The sequence below is a fragment of the Castor canadensis genome, chromosome 11 (assembly GCF_047511655.1).
Source record: "Castor canadensis chromosome 11, mCasCan1.hap1v2, whole genome shotgun sequence".
NCBI classification, from domain to species: Eukaryota; Metazoa; Chordata; class Mammalia; order Rodentia; family Castoridae; genus Castor; species Castor canadensis.
The window spans coordinates 114228425-114249439 of NC_133396.1; the positions used below are offsets into that span (position 1 = coordinate 114228425).

General features: G+C 40.0%; 1 pseudogene; it reads left to right on the forward strand.

The window, feature by feature from the left end:
* The first annotated feature begins 11289 nt into the window (after positions 1-11289).
* On the forward strand, positions 11290-20727 carry LOC109676370 (heat shock protein HSP 90-beta pseudogene; annotated as a pseudogene).
* The last annotated feature ends 288 nt before the right edge of the window (positions 20728-21015 follow it).

Consider the following 21015-nt stretch of genomic DNA (forward strand, 5'->3'; position numbering starts at 1 on the left):
GAGGGATGAGGACTGGAGTCCAAAACATGGTGCTTAGAGGCCAGAGGAACTCACGAAGAAGAAAGGAGGGAAAACAAGCCAGAGAATGTTTAAGGACAGTACACATTTTCAAATAAGCAGAGACTACATGGTATTCTCCATTCCTGGGATCTCATCGAGGTTGGGAGTATGAGGAAAACAATTCTCCATCCCAGACAAGGAACTTTCTTTTCTATCTTAGAGGAATCAGATAACAAGACAAAATTAGTGAAGATGAAACTTTAGAGGGATAATTTTGAACCATGTGTTCAAAAATGGAAAGTTTCAGCGTGTCAAACATTAAAACTACCTTAACATAAAACTACTTATATTCATTCATCTATCACTAGCTGACCTCACGTTACATGCAAAGAAGTGGGTTAAAAATGAATAGAGGGAGTGATGGGACAAAAAAAAGATGGATAGAAGATGATGCTTAAAATTTTCTGGATATGAATGAAAAGGATTTGTGAGAGTAAACTACCACTCTTCAGAAAGAGAAAGATTTAGACTCTGCAGGAATTTAAACATAACAGTGAAATTTCTTATCCAGCAGTGGCTTTTTTTTTTGGAAATCCATTGAATATTCTCTTTTCTTCAGGAACTATTCATCCAGTCATCAGCACCAAGAATAAACTAAGCCTCCAGCCATGAGAGAACTTTATGATTTGATCAGCAGGTTTGGAAAACAATAATGGGATGGAAATCATATATGCTGAGCATCTACTAGGGGTTGAAGGATAATTTATTATGAGTCTGTGACTATATAAAATAATCTCATATTTTCACTGTGGAAGGTTACCATAGATTTTCTACCCATTTGCCAACAAGAATGTACAGAAAGAAAGCAATGTTAGAGCCTGTATTCAAAATAACTATCTGTTGCTATTGGTAACTAAGTCTCAGAGTAAATTGAACTGTAGGAATCTATGCCTCCTGTTGATTTTCAGATGGTTGAAAATTTTAGCAAAGTAACTTAGTTTATTTTGGGGTTTTATGGTTCAAGTATTTCTCAGAAGGTCAGTAGGCCTTGGGAAGTTTTATGTTCTATATTTAGATTACAAAAACTATGTTTTAAACAAGAATGTTTGGGAGTTATCCGAAAATTAAACTTAAAAAAAGTGAATTAGAAGATAAGTAAGATATCAGCTGTTGACTCAACCACTTGCATGTCCCCATTCAGGGCATCATCATAGATCTTTTCACTTCATGGCAGCTATTGCTCATACTCTCTAGGCCTTTCCAGTATCCTCTTAAATTTGTTTTTCTTTCAATCTTCACCCTATGTTTACCCTTTGGACTTGATGAAAAATTTGATTAACTCAGTGTACACACTGGGATTTTTGCAGTTGCAAGTAACAGAGTGTCCAACCCAAACTTGTAAACCAAAAACAGAATACATAGGCTTATGCAATTGTAAAGTTCAGAAGTTCAAAAGCATCATTGTGCTGTAGCTCAAATGATCTCAAGGACTCATCTTCTCTCTATCCTGTGACTCTACTTCTGTGTTGACTCCATTCTCAGAACTCTCTCTTTCCCTAAAACCCTAAAATGACTGCTACTGTCTCTGGGAACAATTTTCTTACAGGTTCAAATCTGATAGAAAACAGTGAGTATTTTTGACTCAGAACTCTTAAGAAATATCCAGAAATTCACACTGATTAGTCCAGGCCATATCTCAATCCAATCCCTATGCCAAGAAAATACACAATGACAATTGGCTTAGGTCTCAATCCAGTTTTCCCCCTAGATCAAGAGCCTCATCTGAACCATAAGGAATGAAGTGAAAAAGAGAAGCGTGTCCAAAGAAAAAATAGGGGCTATTGACAGAAGGGAGGCATCCAATAAACACCCATTGCACCCAACTTTGAACATACTCTCTATCTTCCTAGGCTGAGCTCAACACTGTAGTCATATCAGACTCTCTACTGCCCTAATTTTCCTTATTCCTTTCCCTCTTGATGCCATCACATGCTGAGCTGTGTGCAATAGGATCTGAGCCTGTTGATTATCATGAAGAGTGTAAATGATCTTACTCTAAGACAATAGAGTAAGACATACATGAACCGAAGGAGTGACTCAAGTGTTAGATTACCTGCCTAGCTAGTACAAGGCCCTGAGTTCAAACCCCAGTTCCACCAAAAAAAAAAAAAAAGAAAAGACTTACATTATTGAAGTCATTGGGTTCCATTCAATGAAGCACCCTAGCAACACCAGGTACCTGTGGAAATGAGCATTATTGCTTCCAAAGTATACTAATCATGTAAACTAAAGCACATATAATTGTTAAAATCTGCTCTGATGTAGAAAGAACTATGATAGTGATTGGGGACTAAAATATGCCACCCCCAAATAGGCCCCTCAGCATAAGGATTATTCTGAAGGAAATTGAGGAACAACAGATCCAGGAAAAGCTCTGAAAATAGAGCATAAGTTTCCTTTTTAAAAGGAAATTTACATTTATAAAAGCAGTTTCTATTTATAAAGATGACACTCTCTCCTATACCAGGAAAAAGGAAGATGACTAATCAACAGAGACCATACCAGCTTAAATCTGCATAACACATCTTAATCTAGGTTTACCACAGATTTCTCAATTACCTTCCTGTAATCTACCTTTCCCACCTAGCCTAAAACCCCTTTTTCTTTGCCTAGCCAGGGTGGTATACAAACCTTCAAGTCTGGCTGCTGTCTTGAGTCACATTTTCTTTTGTCAACAATGATATATACATATCTGATTTTTTTTTCCCCTTGTGTGATTTTTTTTTTTTTTTGGTAGCACTGGTGTTTGAACTCAGGGCCTCACACTTGCTAAGCAGGTGCTGTTACTGCCTGAGCCACTCTGCCAGCTCATTTTTTTTTTCTCTTGTTAATGTTTTTTATCTGTTTTGTATCGTTAGTGAATTTAGAACATAGAGAGACAGGTTTTTCCTCCCCTGCAGACCTAGAATGCACCAGACCTAGCATGCTATAAAACATTTAACATTGTGACCAATGAAATTTGGAAGTGCTTTAATCTCTTGTTTGCAGAATATTTAAGTACTTATCCTCCAAGCAAATAATCTCTTTGAGACTTCTTTTCAACCTAGAAAAAACAAGGTCAACTTCAAGCATATAAGGGACTGTGAGCAAAGTGGTCACATAAAAGAAATAGATTCAATTTGTGATTTTTCTTGAGTATATGTTAGAGCTAAAAGAAAAAGTTCAGAGCACATTTCATTTGACATAGTTTTATCCAGAGTCATTAAATGCCAGAGCTACGTATACAATATAGAAATGAAACAAACAACATCATTGTCCTCATGGTACAAATGGTCCAGCAAGAAATACACCCACGAACAATGTACACATGAACACATGCATTAGCAAATGTCACTGAGTGTGGCAGTAACCCTGATTGAGAGCCACTGCACCCTTCCCACTTCTCTTTGAACATTCCCACATGGAAAACAGATGAGCAGGTATTGGTTCTGTGACACTCTAGTCCCTACTTGGCATCTTCCCACTGGTGACTTCTCTTCCTCTGTTTTATTTTTTTTCTTCCCATTAAACCCTGCTGTGTTGACCATCATAGCTCTTTTCTGCTACTTTCCTGACTGTTGTGAAAGACCTGTGAACAGGAGGAAGGCTCACTGAATAATTTAAAGGCAGCTTCTCACTTGCAGAAGCAATGCTCCAGTTACCTAAGATAGCAGCAGGCCACACAGCTTTGTGTCTGTGTCCAGGCAGGCACGCACTGGTGTTGCTAAAATAACCAGTGAATCAGCAATGGCCATAACTACTCAAAGCATCTTGGGCTTCATTCAGAGTTGAGGGATGATGCTGTACCTGGATTAGTTAATAGCAGTGGGACAGAAGGCAAAAGGTATCACTAGCCTTTGTTATAACAACACATTCATGAGCAGTTACATGCTTCTTGAAATCAAATATGGAAGTTTTATCTTCTTCCCCTTTCTTACCACCAGTCTCTCAAGCATTTCAATGATCACCTTCCCCTGGGGATTTAGAGAAAAACAAATCATGATTACAGACTCCTTCCATGATGAAAACAAAATACAGGAAGACCTATAACTCCTCAGCAAGCTCTATTTACTCAAACCCCCACAGAAAAATTCAAAACATTCCTTAAATTATGAACTTGCAAAATTTCTAGCTGGGATTGTTGAAACATGCTGATTGAGACAGGGCTGAATACTGAGTAGAAGCTAAAATTGGAAGGAGAATGGAAACAAATCCAAGAAACAGGGTCCTCCTTACATTTGCTCTGTGATGGTTGCTTTCATTAATTTAATTAAGCTCCTGGATTAATTTAGGTAAGCCCCTCCTGATTCATTCCTGTTCCTACAGGGAGCTCAGCATGAGCCTAAGCTGGTTCACTCCAAGACTCTGGCACTTCAAGGCATGTTGCAAGGACTTCTGGGTAGGTGGGGGATCCACCAGGAATTTGCTTACATGAGGGACAGAAGAGCCTCCTGGAAAAGAATTCCTGCTCAGGAAAGAAACCTCCAGTGCAAACAAGTTTACCCAAAGATATTGGTCCAGAAAGAGAGGTACTGAAAGGACAAAAGGGATGAATGAAGGGCCTCTTGGAAACTGAGGGAGCCTCAAACTCCAGTTTTGAAACTCTTGAAATATTACTTTTAAAAAATACAAAACCTGGGTGATAAAAATTGGCATATTTTACACATTTACATATATTAACATATTTGGTTTTTAACACCATGATAAAAGCACATTGCAAATAAGTGATGTTATTCACAAGTTTTTAAAGGATTTATAAACATTACTAATTCATAATTTAGTGCAAGTGATATGATCCAGTACGGGGTCCCAAGAAAAAAGCTATATGGGGAAAGCTGTCTTCTCTGTTTTGGTGGCCTCTCTCTAAGATGGAATGGGTGACCTCATTGGACTCATCCCTGTCACTGACTGTCTGTCCCTCAGAGCATCCTTCTACTCCATCCTCACTGACCCAGCCCATATTTTATGTCTGGGGGCTGCAGGAGAAGAGCAATTGGAAACCACAAGAACTCTTTATGCATAAGCTCCAAGAGACACTGAGCATGCAGACAGACCTTCTGGTGCCAATAACTTCTTCACCAACTTGGTGACTCCGGCAAACACAGGATTTGGCTTAGGCCTTATCACCTTGACCAGGCATCAGCAGCCTTGGCACAGGTATCATTGGGCCATCACAGAAGTGGAAATGTCTTTGACTGACCCCAGTCATGGCTGTATCTTCTAGGCATATGGACAACAAAGCTGCCACTTTCAGTGTTGAGAGCCAGGGTGGCAGGAAAAATATGGTAGCCATCAGATAACCATGAAGATCTTGTTCCATCAATTAATCCTTCCCTGGTCTCTTCCTTAGGGGCTGGGCTACCCACAGGGAGCAAACATTCTGTTTCTCCATGGCTGGTTTTACAGAGGCAGACCACTCAGGGGATCACTGCCTGTGACTGGATGGGTAAGTCTCTTTAATTCTCTGTTTTAGTACTAAGAAGCCTGCTTGTCCATAGACACAAGGCTTATTCTGCATTATCAGGAAGTTTTAAAATATTACAACTGTGACTTCATATGCCAACTCTTTGTTTTATTTCTAGATTAGTTCAGGACTTGGTAAAGAGAAAGAGCTACTTATTGTCTCCTAAATACAGGAACCATTGTCATCGCCTCCACCATCATCAATCGTTATCACTGTATTTCAAGGGTCTGTTATATTATTTGGCCCTAGGAGACACCTAAAAAGACATTTAAAGTAATGGATGAGAAAATATGCAATACTCATCCCTGGGCAATATCAGAAATATCTGGTAGGAATTTGAGTGGTGTATAATAAGAGTGCATGTCCAGAGGAAAATGGTTTGATGATTGCTATCATGACTCAATTTTTATCTTAAGGTTTATATACCCCAGGAAATATATCTCACTCATTTAGTGACTCATACTTTCAAGAAACATGAGCATTTAGCATGCAACAAGCATATAGAAAGAGAATCCCTGCATTTAAGCAGTTCACAATCAAGTTGTCTAGGCAGATTTGATGTAACAGAAATTTAATATGACACGATTTACCAACAATGTAAACCAATTACTAAAGTGGCATAGAGGAGATGAAAATTAATTCTGTCCATCAAAAGAGTTGGGAAAGTTTCAGAAAGCTGAAGACAAAAAATATATAAACTAAAGTCTGTTGATTCACAATATAGAAAAGAAAGAAATGTTCAAGACATAGAGCAAACCACCTGTTAACTGTCAATTCTTAAAGCCAGCAAGTTAATTAGAATCCAGTTCGAATGAACTAGTGATTTATCCATTTCAAGAAGTAGTGTTGAGGACCTACCAAATTCTCAAGGTAATATGGGTGACATAAGGATTACATGAGAGTTAGATGTAAAGGGGCAACATGGAGCCTCCCTGGCTATCCTCTTAGGACTGAACTCTTACTCCCAGGCTCTGTGCTTGGAAAATGTTCCCTTCCTATGGGGATTCTTGCAGGTGGGGAAAAACAGGGAATGTGAACTTTGATCCAAACTTGAACCTATCATCCTGGGCATCCTGGATCAAATTTTTAAAATTCTCACATCAAACTTCTAAGCAATATTGTATTGTAAGCAGTAGAACATGAAATTACTTTTGGACAAAGATGCCTTTGTTCTGGAAACCATAATTCTCATGGAAATAACCACCTCAACCAACAGGTACACAATGGCAGAGATGTTTATGCTACTTGACCTTTTTCCATGACTATAGTTAATAAGATAAATGGCCCATCTAATATGGACCAATCTCTTCCTAGACTAAGAGCTGGACTAAGAGACACTTACAAATTACTGACGGCTACCTGAATCGAAATAATATATACCTGGACACTGTGCAACCATGTTTCCACCGTGTGCATGGACAAGCAATGGCCAATTTGTAGAGAGAGGATAATTACACACAGTGGGAAAGAGCAAGGGCAAGTCCAGCTGATAACAACCAAATCCCTGTGAACTAGCTTTGCCTCCTGCCCTCGGAGCCTCCTGCTCGCTATTAAACCTCTAAACATCTGCTTTATTGCTTAAGTTAGTTTAGTGGAATCTGCTTATTTGTCATCAAAGAGCCTTAGTTTAAAAAAAATATAATTAAGCTGAGGCCATTTTCTGGGATCTGTGGTTTGTAACCCTCCAAAATTTTAATTGATTTGCATGGTCCTATAAAGTCTATTTCATTGTGGGGTACTTCCTAAATATGACCTTAGACATATTATTCTATAAATTATCTTTTGTTTCTGGAAATATAGTTGCTCAAGGGTTGCTATTATGACCCCAAGATGGTAGCTGGAATATGAAGGCATGGGTGCTATTTCAAACAGAGGAGAAACTTGGAGGGAAAAAAATGGATTGAGTTTAGCAATGTTTACATTGTACTGGTTGTTTGTGTCTCTAATCTAGTGTTATTCTAACTCAGTTGAGGAAAAAGAACTGATGTCCAGTTATGTTCTAAAGGGACTATGCTTGTGAGTATGGAGGATACCTTCTATGAATTGGAGTTGCATTTTTTTTAAAGAGTAGAAATTCCCATAACTTATCCTAGTGGGATGGGTAGATCCAGGCCAGAAATAAAAGACTTAATGGCAGGAAACCTTATACCTTTAGCAGGATTTGGAGATATGAGGCCTGTGGCTCAGTAGAGGGGAGAACATATGTGAGATTTTTTTTTCCCCATGAAAAACTCTGACTTTCACCACTGTGAGGCAGGCCAGAAGAGCTATATAAGCTTCACCCAGTGGACTCTGAGGACAGAGTCTTGGCTAGCAGTCATAGATAATACAAGTTTTCTATTTCTCTGCATTATAATTGCCTTCTGTGATAGTAAAACCTTCAGAAAAGTTTCATTACAGTCTGGTTTTGGTTAAGCTGCAAATAAGGAAGAATAGGTGTGAAATGGTAAAAGGAATGCAGATTTTCCTCATCCTGAGGTCAGCTTTGTGATAGCAGGATTAACTGAAGAGAGACAGAATATTCTAAAACTGCAGAAAGTGGTCAGAGGAGAGTTGAGTCTCCCAGCCTGGAATCAGTCAAAACAGAAGCATAGATGTGGCCACTCTGACCTAGGAACCAGCAGGAGGCAACCCCCCACCAACTTCTTCCCAGCATGCTAGAGGGAAAACAATTATGACAGAGACCAGCTAGATGTTCAACAGTATTGTTTCCTACTTCTAAGCACATACAAGCCTATAGCCCCCAGATGACTTGCAATGGCCAAAGGGGATGTGGACCCTAAAATCTCCATATTCTCCCCTGCCTGGCCTCTCTTTGTTTGTTCCATTCAGAAGGTATGCAAAGGACTCCAAGAGGGTCATAGAAGACACAGCAAATTCAAAGCTAGAGGGAGGCTGAATCCCTGAGCTATTACTTGTAGAACTGCCACACCTGTTTTGAGTCGTGATGGGAGCAAGGAATAAACAGTCATTGTGTTAAACCACTGAGATTCTGAGGTTGGTTTGCTAACATCTAACATTAATTACTCTGACTAATACAGCAGCATAAAAACATGTCTGAAGTCCTGTTTTTGCACAGATGAGCCTTTGAAACACTAGAGTTGGGTTTACACAAAACTGAATCTCTCCCCAAAGAGCTTACAATGCTGTGGAAAGCTTAGAGAAAAAGTGACAATAGAAGGATAAATAGGAACCTAATAAATGACTTTGTTTTCCTGTTGCAGCTGTTAGTGATAAGGCACAGAGCAACCAGGAAAACACTTAAACAAAAACTTTCATAGTGCCATTCCCCTGACAGAATTGCCAAGAGGTGAGTGCTTGTTTTACAAGAGGTGAAGTCATTGCCATCCTACCCACTCATTAAAAGAAGCCTCCATTTTTTTCTTTGATCAGCTCACAGGTTTTGTTTATAACCTTTATTTTCTGCATTGCCATGGTTTTGTCTTTTGTTTTCTGTATCTGATGGAAAATAAAACAAAATAGAACAGTACACTATGACAATTCTTACTGAACCAAGACCTTGCCAACATAATGCTGTGTCCATAAGTAACTACAAACTAAAATATGACTAAGACTTCAAAAATAGCTGACCTGGTCTCCTGAGATAGTTGAACTTTCTTTTTTAACTGGGTAGAAAGAGAAATCCAGCCAGGTGAAGCAGGCCTGTGGCTTTATTTTTGGTTTTGTTTCTTATTAATTTGGGGTTTGAACTCAGGGCCTTGTGCTCACCAGGCAGGTGCTCTACCACTCAAGCCACATCCCTTATGCTAGGCTTTGTTTGTTTTTAAGTTCTCAAGTAACTTATGACACACGCTACAACATGGATGAACCTTGGTAATTATGCTAAGTTAAAAAAAAAACAGCCATATATTGTGAAATTCTATTTGTATGAAATGTCCAGGCAAATCCATGGAGACAGAAAACAGATTAGTGTTGCCAGAGACTAGAGGGAGAGGGAAAGAGGAGTGAGTGCTGCTTAGTGGGTACAGGGTTTCCTTTGAGGGTGATAAAACTGTTCTGAACCAGCTAGTGACGATGGTTGCATGACACTGCCAATGGATTATACACTTTAAAATGGTGCCACCAAGTATGATGGTACACACCTATAATCCCAGCACTTGGGGGGCTAAGATTGAAGGATGGTGAGTTTGAGGCCAGCCTGAGCTACATAGTAAATTCCAAACTAGCCTGGGGTACATAGTAAGATCCTGGCTCAAAAACAATAGCTTTTATGTTCAGTGAAGTTTATCTCAATTTTAAAAATCTGATGTTTAAAAATGTTTAGCATTTATTTATAATCCATTAGGATAAAAACCCACTTTATGCAGTTTCAATTCAAAATTCTGATAAAAAAATTAACTTAGTATTGTCTTCCTTGCCCCCACACTCCTGCTGTCTTCTACTTATCCTTCCTGAGGCTATAGTATCAATAATGGTAGCATTAAAACAACAAAAATTAAATGCAACTCAAAAACCCAGTGGCAGAAACACAGCTCAACTTCAGGGCAATTGCCAAATCAATAGGAAATAATGTGCTCTTTAGTGAAGTCCTGGGGGAGATTGGGCTTCTACTCATGGCAGACACAGAGTTATAGGTTCCTGGATGAGAAATTAATAAACGAAGAAACACATCAGAGGGCTTCCTGCTTCTCTCCACATTCTGCTGTTGCTGTTATTTTTAGACTCTGCCATTTTTAAAAATCTGGCTTTTGTGACAAACCAGATTTAGATAGTGAAGAAGAAAAGAGGTTGAAAGACAGACAAGGGGTTAGACTATGATTATTGTGTTGACCCTGGAAAGTCATGTCACAGATGCTATGCCAACCAGTGAGAAAAAAGACACAGGACTGAAGAAAATGGACTGAGGCCAGGAGTGGTGGTACATGTTTGTAATCTCAGCTACATGGGAGGCGGAAGTAGGAGGATCATGGTTAGCTTCCCTGCCAAGTGGGAGTCCCTGAGTTCAAGGCCTAGTACTGCTGAAGAAAGGAGGGAGGGAAGGAAGAAAAGAGAGACAGAGGGAGAAAGAGGAAGGAAAGAAGGAAGAAAAGAAGGAAGGAAGGAAGGAAGGAGGGAGGGAGGGAGGGAGGGAAAAGCCTTTTCTTTAAATCTTGCCCTCCTTCTTTCTTCTTCAGCCACGCTTTCTTCTCAGATAGAGAATTTGGCATCTCTGCCTGAGCTGGGAAATAAAAGTGGTGTGGATGGAGAGAGATGGTGTCACCTCATAAAAAGTCTACATCTTCATCCAGAGGCCCCCTGGCTGCTCTGTTTGCTGGTTTCTAGGCATATCAGAATGCCAAGCTGTATGTCAGCAACACCCCATGTCAAGCACAACCAAGAGCAAATGCCACTCAGTGCTTTTGGCTGTCAAGCCCACATCCTAGCCCTACTTTGGAGAAAATTGTGAAAAGAATCTGTATGCTGGAGAAGCTCTGCTTGCAAGAACCAATTGCTAAATTTTCAAGAATTTGCAAGTGGGTTCTTAAAACCATTAGTTTAAAAATTGTATTACAAACATTACTAGAGTTAAAAGAGCTCTCAGTTAATGGTCATAATTTATAAAGTAATAAATAGTTTAAAAAAACAGTAGATTACATAACAGATGTTATGATGATAAATTGGGAAAAGATTTAGCAGATTGAGATGCAACTCCATTTGTTTTATCATGCTTGAATTGCAACATAGGCTGAATATGGATATATTAAACTCATCAAAAATCAATACACTCTTGAGTCACCCCCATGTAGCCTAGGTGCTGAGTGCGAGTCAGACATGGTTCAGGCCCACCCTGCTGTGTTGAACTTGCAGCCCTTTCTTTTCAAGATGCCTGAGGAAGTAGACCATGGAGAGGAGGAGGTGGAGACTTTTGCCTTTCAGGCAGAAATTGCCCAACTCATATCTCTCATCATCAATACATTCTATTCCAACAAGGAAGTTTTCTTTGGGAGTTGATCTCCAATGCTTCTGATGCCTTGAACAAGATTCACTATGAGAGCCTGACAGACCCTTCCAAGTTGGACAGTGGGAAAGAGCTGAAAACTGACATCATCCCAAACCCTCAGGAACACACCCTGACTTTGGTGGACACAGGCGTTGGTATGTCCAAGGCTGACCTCATAAACAACTTGGGAACCTTTGCCAAGTCTGGTATTAAAGCATTTATGGAGGCTCTTCAGGCTGGTGCAGACATCTCCATGATTGGGCAGTTTGGTGTTAGGTTTTATTCTGCTTATCTGGTGGCAGAGAAGGTGGTGATCACAAAGCACAATGACAACAAGCAGTATGCCTGGGAGTCTTCTGCTGGGGGTTACCTCACTGTTCGTGCTGACCATGATGAGTCCATTGGCTGAGGTACCAAAGTGATCCTCCACCTCAGAGAAGATCATACAGAGTACTTAGAGGAGAGGCAGGTCAAAGAAGTGGTAAAGAAGCACTCGCAGTTCATGGGCTATCCCATCACCCTCTATTTGGAAAAGGAACGGGAGAAGGAGATCAGTGATGACGAGGCAGAGGAAGAGGAAGGTGAGAAAGAGGAGGAAGATAAGGATGAGAGAAGAAGCCCAAGATTGAAGATGTGGGCTCAGATGAGGAAGATGACAGTGGTAAGGATAAGAAAAAGAAAACCAAGAAGATTAAGGAGAAATACATTGATCAGGAAGAACTGAACAAGACCAAGTCCATTTGGACAAGGAACCCTGATGACATCACTCAGGAAGAATATGGAGAATTCTACAAGAGCCTCACTAATGACTGGGAAGATCACGTGGCAGTTAAACACTTCTCTGTAGAAGGTCAGCTGGAATTCAGGGCATTGCTCTTTGTTCCCCTTTGACCTTTTTGAGAACAAGAAGAAGAAGAACAACATCAAACTTTACATCCACCATGTGTTTATTATGGATAGCTGTGATGAGTTGATACCAGAGTATCTGAACTTTATTCGAGGTGTGGTTGATTCTGAGCACTTACCCCTGAATATCCCCCGAGAAATGCTCGAGCAGAGCAAAATCTTGAAAGTCAGCACAAAAACATTGTGAAGTGCCTTGAGCTCTTTTCTGAGCTGGCAGAGAAAAGGAGAACTACAAGAAGTTCTATAAGGGGGGACTCCAAGATGGCGACTAGAGGGAGGAAGCAGAAAGTGAGCCTCCTATAGTGAAATCTTGGAGAGACGCCAGAGACACACTTTGCAGGCATAATCACTGAGAAGAGGCATAACTTTGACCCCTCCACACCTCCAGCCAGCGCAGAGAATCTCCACTTCACATTAAACGGAGAAACCAGGAGGGCTCCTGGGCCGCCAGTCGCCCACGCCCAGATGGCTTGGGAAGACGTGGACCAGGTGAGCTTTGTAATACCGAGGTACTCCCACAGACAAGCCTGGGCCAGAGCAGCATAGCCCCCAGGACAGACTGACCTCCACCAGGGGAAAAAAAGAGAAACTGAGTAATAAGCAATAGGAACAAATAAGACACGCAGGAAAGAGGGTGGGGCGCCCTGAGCGCTGAAGATTGGGGGAAGGGAATCCTTCCCGGGACTGTAAATAAACAAGCCGGGCAGACCAGAGAGCTTCTGGTGGGAGTGGGGGCAGGGCGTGCGCCCAGCAACCAGGAGCGGGAAAGCTGGTGAGAGTGGTGGAGGGAGGAAAACTCCACAGGAGAGGAGGGAAGACCCACTTCCCACGTGAACTGTAAACAAACATGGTGGCTGGCAGGAGCAGCAGCACTGCCCAGTAATCAGGAGCAGGAAAGCTTGTGAAAGTGGCAGTGGGAGGAAAACTTCACAGGAGGTGGGGAAGACCCACCTCCCACATGAACTGTAAATAAACACGCAGGCCTAAGAACACAGGTGAAGTGTCAGCTTTCCCAGTGCTTAGAAAGGGGAAAGCTTGTAGCAGAGGCTCCCGCACAGGAGAACTCTGAACAAACAAAGCCCGCAGGGCCAGGTGAGTGCTAAGCTCACCCCAGAGATCTGCATAAACAATGCCTCCAGCAACAGCAGGCTGACAGCAGCGGGCAGGGAAGCCACAGCTGCAGATACCATTCTCAGAACTGTCTCCAGACTCTTTTTTTTTTTCTTTTTCTCCCTACCTTTGATGAGAGAACAACCGAATTATACCTGCAAGTGGAAAAACTTACTGAAACTGTATTGCATTTGAATTTGGGACACTTGGTGGGGCTTTGTGTGTGTGTGTGTGTGTGTGTGTGTGTGTGTGTGAGTGTGTAGATTTGTTCTACTTTATGCATCCCCTTTGATGAGACAATTGCAGAACAACATCTGAGGCACCAACTCCAGGACTGGAGACTGAGATAGACACCCAAATTATTAAGATTGAAACTTCATTGCATTTGAACTTGGAGGTTTTTTGGGTTTTTGGTGTTTTTTTTTTTTATTTTCTATTTTCCATTTTATTTTAATTCATTTTTATATACAGATATTTCTTTCATTTACTTATTTTTTATTTTTATTCCTATCTATTTTTTTATTTTTGATTTTCAATCCTCTCTCTGTCTCTCTAATGTCTGTTCAGCTTACTGTTGATTAGTACACTAAAGCTCCCTGTTTATACATTTGAAACTTTTTTGTCTGAAACCTTGTTCTGCTTTCTTCCTCTTGTCTGTGTATTTGTTTTCTCCTTTTCTTTAACTTCTTGCTTTCCATCTCAGCTCACCCTTCCATTCTAAATATTACCATTGTTATTATTACAAGCTAGAAAATACTTAATTGCACAATACAGGGACAGTAACAACACCAAAGACAATGACAGGAAGACAAAAAAACAGGGAAACCAGTTTCCCCACAGCAAAAAACTAGTACAGGAACCAGAGGGGAATGAAGAAAACAGAAACTCAGATCCAGATTCCAACAAAATGAAGATAAACTATGCCAAAGGACCCAATGAAGCCCACAAGAATAATTTAAAAGAAGACATACTACAGGTACTCAATGAGAATTTTATAGAGATGATACTGGATAGGGCCAACCAAAATGTACAGGAGACACTCAAGAAATTCCAAGACAACAAAAATAGAGAATTTGAAAAAGCAAAGAAGAAATAAAGGAAACCATAGAAGCACTGTATAAACACCAAAGTGAAACAGAGAACACAATGAATAAACGGATAAATAAACTCAGGACAAAAATAGACAACATTAAAGAGGAAACCAGCCAGGATATGGAAAACCTCAGAAAAAAGAACGAAACAGAACTGCAAAACAAAACAGAAGGCCAATCCAGCAGAATAGAACAAACAGAAGACAGAATCTCAGAACTTGAAGATGAAATGGTAATGAAAGGAAAAACCGAAGAACTATTAATTAAACAACTCAAGACCTGTGAAAAGAAAATGCAAGAACTCACCGACTCCATCAAAAGACCAAACTTGAGAATCATGGGCATCGAAGAAGGAGAAGAGGTGCAAGTGAAGGGAATGCGTAATCTATTCCACAAAATAATAACGAAAAATTTCCCAAATCTAGAGAAAGATATTCCCATCGAGATGCAAGAGGCCTCCAGGACACCAAACAGACCAGATCAAAATAGAACTACCCCACGACATATCATCATAAAACAACAAGTTCAGAAACTAAGGAAAGAATACTGAAGGCTGTAAGAGAGAAAAAACAAGTAACATACAAAGGTAAACCCATCAAAATCACAGCAGACTTCTCAACAGAAACATTAAAAGCAAGAAGAGCGTGGGGTGAGATCTTCCGGGCACTGAATGAAAATACCTTCAACCCCAGAATACTCTACCCAGAAAAACTATCATTCAAAATAGATGGAGCAATAAAAGTCTTCCATGATAAGCAGAAACTAAAACAATATGTGACCACAAAGCCACCACTACAAAGGATTCTTCAAGGGATTCTGCACACAGAAAGTGAAACCCAACTTAACCATGAAAAGACAGGCAGCACCAAACCACAGGAAAAGAAAAAGCAAGACAGTAGAGAGTAACCCCAATTTAGGTACACACAATCAAACCTTCAAACAACTAAAACAACTAAATGACAGGAATCACCACATACCTATCAGTACTAATGCTTAATGTTAACGGACTTAATTCACCCATCAAAAGGCACTGCTTGAAGAAATGGATTAAAAAGGAAGATCTAACAATTTGTTGCTTACAGGAGACCCATCTCACTGACAGAAATAAGCATAGGCTTAGGATGAAAGGCTGGAAGAAGATTTACCAAGCCAATGGCCCCCAAAAACAGGCAGGAGTAGCAATACTTATCTCTGACAAAGTAGACTACAAACCTACATTGATCAAACGAGATAAAGAAGGACATTCCATACTAATAAAAGGGGAAATAGACCAAAAGGAAATAATAATTATCAACTGTATGCACCCAATGTCAACGCACCCAATTTCATCAAACATACCCTGAAAGACCTAAAAGCATATATAAATGCCAACACAGTGGTTGTGGGAGACTTTAACACCCCATTATCATCAATAGAGAGGTCATCCAAACAAAAAATCAATAAAGAAATCCAAGATCTAAAATATGCAATAGATCAAATGGACCTAGTTGATGTCTACAGAACATTTCATCCAATTTCTACACAATATACATTCTTCTCAGCACCCATGGAACCTTCTCCAAAATAGATCATATCCTAGGACACAAAGCAAGTCTCAGCAAATATAAGAAAACAGAAATTATACCATGCATACTATCTGATCACAATGCAGTAAAAGTAGAACTCAACAACAAAAGTAAAGACAAAAAACATGCAAACAGCTGGAAACTAAATAACTCATTACTTAATGAAGAATTGATCATCGATGCAATAAAAGAGGAAATAAAAAAGTTCCTGTAAGTCAAGGAAAATGAAAACACAACCTACCAGAACCTACGGGACACAGCTAAGGCAGTCCTGAGAGGAAAGTTTATAGCCATGACTGCATATATTAAAAAGACTGAAAGATCCCAAATCAATGACCTAATGATACATCTCAAACTCCTAGAAAAACAAGAACAAGCAAATCCCAAAACAAATAGGAGAGAAATAATAAAAATAAGAGCTGAAATCAATGAAATAGAAACCAAAAAAACCATACAAAGAATTAATGAAACAAAAAGTTGGTTCTTTGAAAAAATAAACAAGATCGATAGACCCCTGGCAAACCTGACTAAAATGAGGAGAGAAAAAACCCAAATTAGTAGAATCAGGAATGCAAAAGGGGAGATAACAACAAACACCATGGAAGTCCAGGAAATCATCAGACACTACTTTGAGAACCTATATTCAAATAAATTAGAAAATCTTAAAGAAATGGACAGATTTCTAGATACATATGATCATCCAAAACTGAACCAAGAGGAAATTAATCACCTGAATAGACCTATAACACAAAATGAAATTGAAGCAGCAATCAATAGTCTCCCCAAAAGGAAAAGTTTAGGACCTGATGGATTCTCTGCTGAACTCTTTCAGACCTTTAAAGAAGAACTGATACCAACCCTCCTTAAACTGTTCCACGAAACAGAAAGGGAAGGAAAACTGCCTAATACATTTTATGAAGCCAGTATTACACTTATCCCAAAACCAGGCAAAGACACCTCCAAAAAGGAGAACTATAGGCCAATCTCCTTAATGAACATTGATGCAAAAATCCTCAACAAAACAATAGCGAACCGAATTCAACAACACATCAAAAAGATTATTCACCACGATCAAGTAGGCTTCATCCCAGGGATGCAGGGGTGGTTCAACATATGAAAATCAATAAATGTAATAAACCACATTAACAGAAGCAAAGACAAAAACCACTTGATCATCTCAATAGATGCAGAAAAAGCCTTTGATAAGATCCAACATCATTTCATGATAAAAGCTCTAAGAAAACTAGGAATAGAAGGAAAGTACCTCAACATTATAAAAGCTATACATGACAAACCTATAGCCAGCATTATACTTAACAGAGAAAAACTGAAATCATTCCCTCTAAAATCAGGAACCAGACAAGGATGCCCACTATCTCCACTCCTATTCAACATAGTACTGGAATTCCTAGCCAGAGCAATTAGGCAAGAAGAAGGAATAAAAGGAATACAAATAGGTAAAGAAACTGTCAAAATATCCCTATTTGCAGATGACATGATCCTATACCTTAAAGACCCAAAAAACTTTGGTTTTTGGTTTTTTGACTTCTGATGATGTCAGAAGCTTCTAGACATCATCAATACTATAGCAAGGTAGCAGGATATAAAATCAACATAGAAAATCATTAGCATTTCTATACACTAACAATGAGCAAACTGAAAAAGAATATATGAAAACAATTCCATTTACAATAGCCTCAAAAAAAAATCAAATACCTAGGTGTAAACCTAACAAAAGATGTGAAAGACCTCTACAAGGAAAACTATAAACTTCTGAAGAAAGAGACTGAGGAAGACTATAGAAAGTGGAGAGATCTCCCATGCTCATGGATTGGTAGAATCAACATAATAAAATGTTTACACTCCCAAAAGTAATCTACATGTTTAATGCAATTCCCATCAAAATTCCAATGACATTCATTAAAGAGATCAAAAAATTACCGTGAAATTTATATGGAAACACAAGAGGCCACGAATAGCCAAGGCAATACTCAGTCAAAAGAACAATGCAGGACGTATCACAATACCTGACTTCAAACTATATTACAAAGCAATAACAATAAAAACAGCATGGTACTGGCACAAAAACAGACATGAAGACCAGTAGAACAGAATAGAGGACCCAGATATGAAGCCACACAACTATAACCAACTTGTCTTTGACAAAGGAGCTAAAAATATACAATGGAGAAATAGCAGCCTCTTCAACAAAAACTGCTGGGAAAACTGGTTAGCAGTCTGCAAAAAAATGAAACTAGATCCATGTATATCACCCTATACCAAAATTAACTCAAATGGATCAAGGATCTTAATATCAGACCACAAACTCTAAAGTTGATACAGGAAAGAGTAGGAAATACTCTGAAGTTAGTAGGTATAGGTAAGAACTTTCTCAACAAAACCCCAGCAGCACAGCAACTAAGAGATAGCATAGATAAATGGGACCTCATGAAGCTAAAAAGCTTCTGTTCATCAAAAGAAATGGTCTCTACACTGAAGAGAACACCCACAGAGTGGGAGAAAATATTTGCCAGCTATACATCAGACAAAGGACTGATAACCAGAATATATAGGGAACTTAAAAAAACTAAATTCTCCCAATACTAATGAACCAGTAAAGAAATGGGCAAGTGAACTAAACAGAACTTTCTCAAAAGAAGAAATTCAAATGGCCAGAAAACACATGAAAAAATGCTCACCATCTCTAGCAATAAAGGAAATGCAAATTAAAACCACGCTAAGATTCCACCTCACCCCTGTTAGAATAGCCATCATTAGCAACACCACCAACAACAGCTGTTGGCAAGGATGCGGGGAAAAAGGAACCCTCTTACACTGTTGGTGGGAATGTAAACTAGTACAACCACTCTGGAAAAAAATTTGGAGGCTACTTAAAAAGCTAGACATTGATCTACCATTTGATCCAGCAATACCACTCTTGGGGATATACCCAAAAGAATGTGACACAGGTTACTCCAGAGGCACCTGCACACCCATGTTTATTGCGGCACTATTCACAATAGCCAAGTTATGGAAACAGCCAAGATGCCCCACCACCGACGAATGGATTAAGAAAATGTGGTATCTATACACAATGGAATTTTATGCAGCCATGAAGAAGAACGAAATGTTATCATTCACTGGTAAATGGATGGAATTGGAGAACATCATTCTGAGTGAGGTTAGCCTGGCCCAAAAGACCAAAAATCATATGTTCTCCCTCATATGCGGACATTAGATCAAGGGCAAACACAACAATGGGATTGGACTTTGAGCACATGATAAAAGCGAGAGCACACAAGGGAGGGGTGAGGATAGGTAAGACACCTAAAAAATTAGCTAGCATTTGTTGCCCTTAACGCAGAAAAACTAAAGCAGATACCTTAAAAGCAACTGAGGCCAGTAGGAAAAGAGGACCAGGAACTAGAGAAATGGTGAGATCAAAAAGAATTAACCTAGAAGGTAACACACATGCACAGGAAATCAATGTGAGTCAATGCCCTGTGTAGCTATCCTTATCTCAACCAGCAAAAACCCTTGTTCCTTCCTATTATTGCTTATACTCTCTCTTCAACAAAATTAGAGATAAGGGCAAAATAGTTTCTGCTGGGTATCGAGGGGGTGGGTGGGAGAGGGAGGGGGCAGAGTGGGTGGTAAGGGAGGGGGTGGGGGCAGGGGGGAGAAATGACCCAAGCCTTGTATGTACATATGAATAATAAAAGAAGAAAAAAAAAAGAAGTTCTATGAGGCATTCTCTAAGAACTAAAGCTTGGAATTCATAAGGACTCCACCAATCGACGACTGCTTTCTGAGCTGCTGAGCTATCTCACCTCTCAGTCTGGAGATGAGATGACTTCCCTGTCAGAGTCTGTCTCTCCATTAAAGGAGACTCAGAAGTCCATCTACTACATCACAGGCAAGAGTGAAGAGCAGGTGGCCAACTCAGTCTTCGTAGAGCAGTTGAGGAAGCCCGGCTTTGAGGTGGTGTACATGACAGAGCCCATTGAAGAGTACTGCATAGAGCAGCTGAAGGAGTTCGATGGGAAGAGCCTGGTGTCTGTGACCAAGGAGGGCCTGGAGCTGCTTGAGGATGAGGAGGAGAAGAAAATGAAGAAGAGCAAGGCCAAATTTGAGAATCTCTGCAAGCTCATGAAAGAAATCTTGGATAAGAAGGTTGAGAAGGTGACAATCTCCAATAGGCTTGTGTCTTCTCCCTGCTGCATTGTGACCAGCACCTATGACTGGACAGCCAACATGGAATGGATCATGAAGGTCCAGGCATTTAGAGACAAGTCTACAGTGGGTAAATGATGGCCAAAAAGCACCTGGAGGGGAATCCTGACCACCCCATTATGGAGACACTGAGGCAGAAGGCTGAGGCAGACAAAAATGACAAGGCTGTCACGGACCTGGTGGTGCTCTGGTTTGAAACTGCGCTGCTTTCTTCTGGCTTTTTCCTTGAGGACCCCCCAGACCCACTCCAACTGCATCTACCACATGATCAAGCTAGGCCTGGGCATTGATGAGAATGAAGTGACACCTGAGGAACCCAGCACTGCTGTTCCTGACGAGATCCCCCCACCTGCCTCTGGCATGGAAGAAATAGATTAGGCGTGTTCCAATTCCCATTTGGAAACCTGTGCCCTCTGTATAGTGTCCCCATGACTCCATAGCAGCCCTGAATGGCCCTGTCCTGCCTGGCTTCCTCTGCTGATGCCTAGTATTTTGTGTTTGTTTTTGTTTTTTCTTCCTCCTGTCCTGTGTGTAAGGCAGGAAAGAAGGGCCAACAGTCCTGGCACCTCTCTCATTTTGACAGCAGGGTTGGGTGTTATGTAATGTATTTTTGTTTATTTTATTCTGAAATTAAAGTATGCAAAATAAAGAAGATGCAGTTTTATA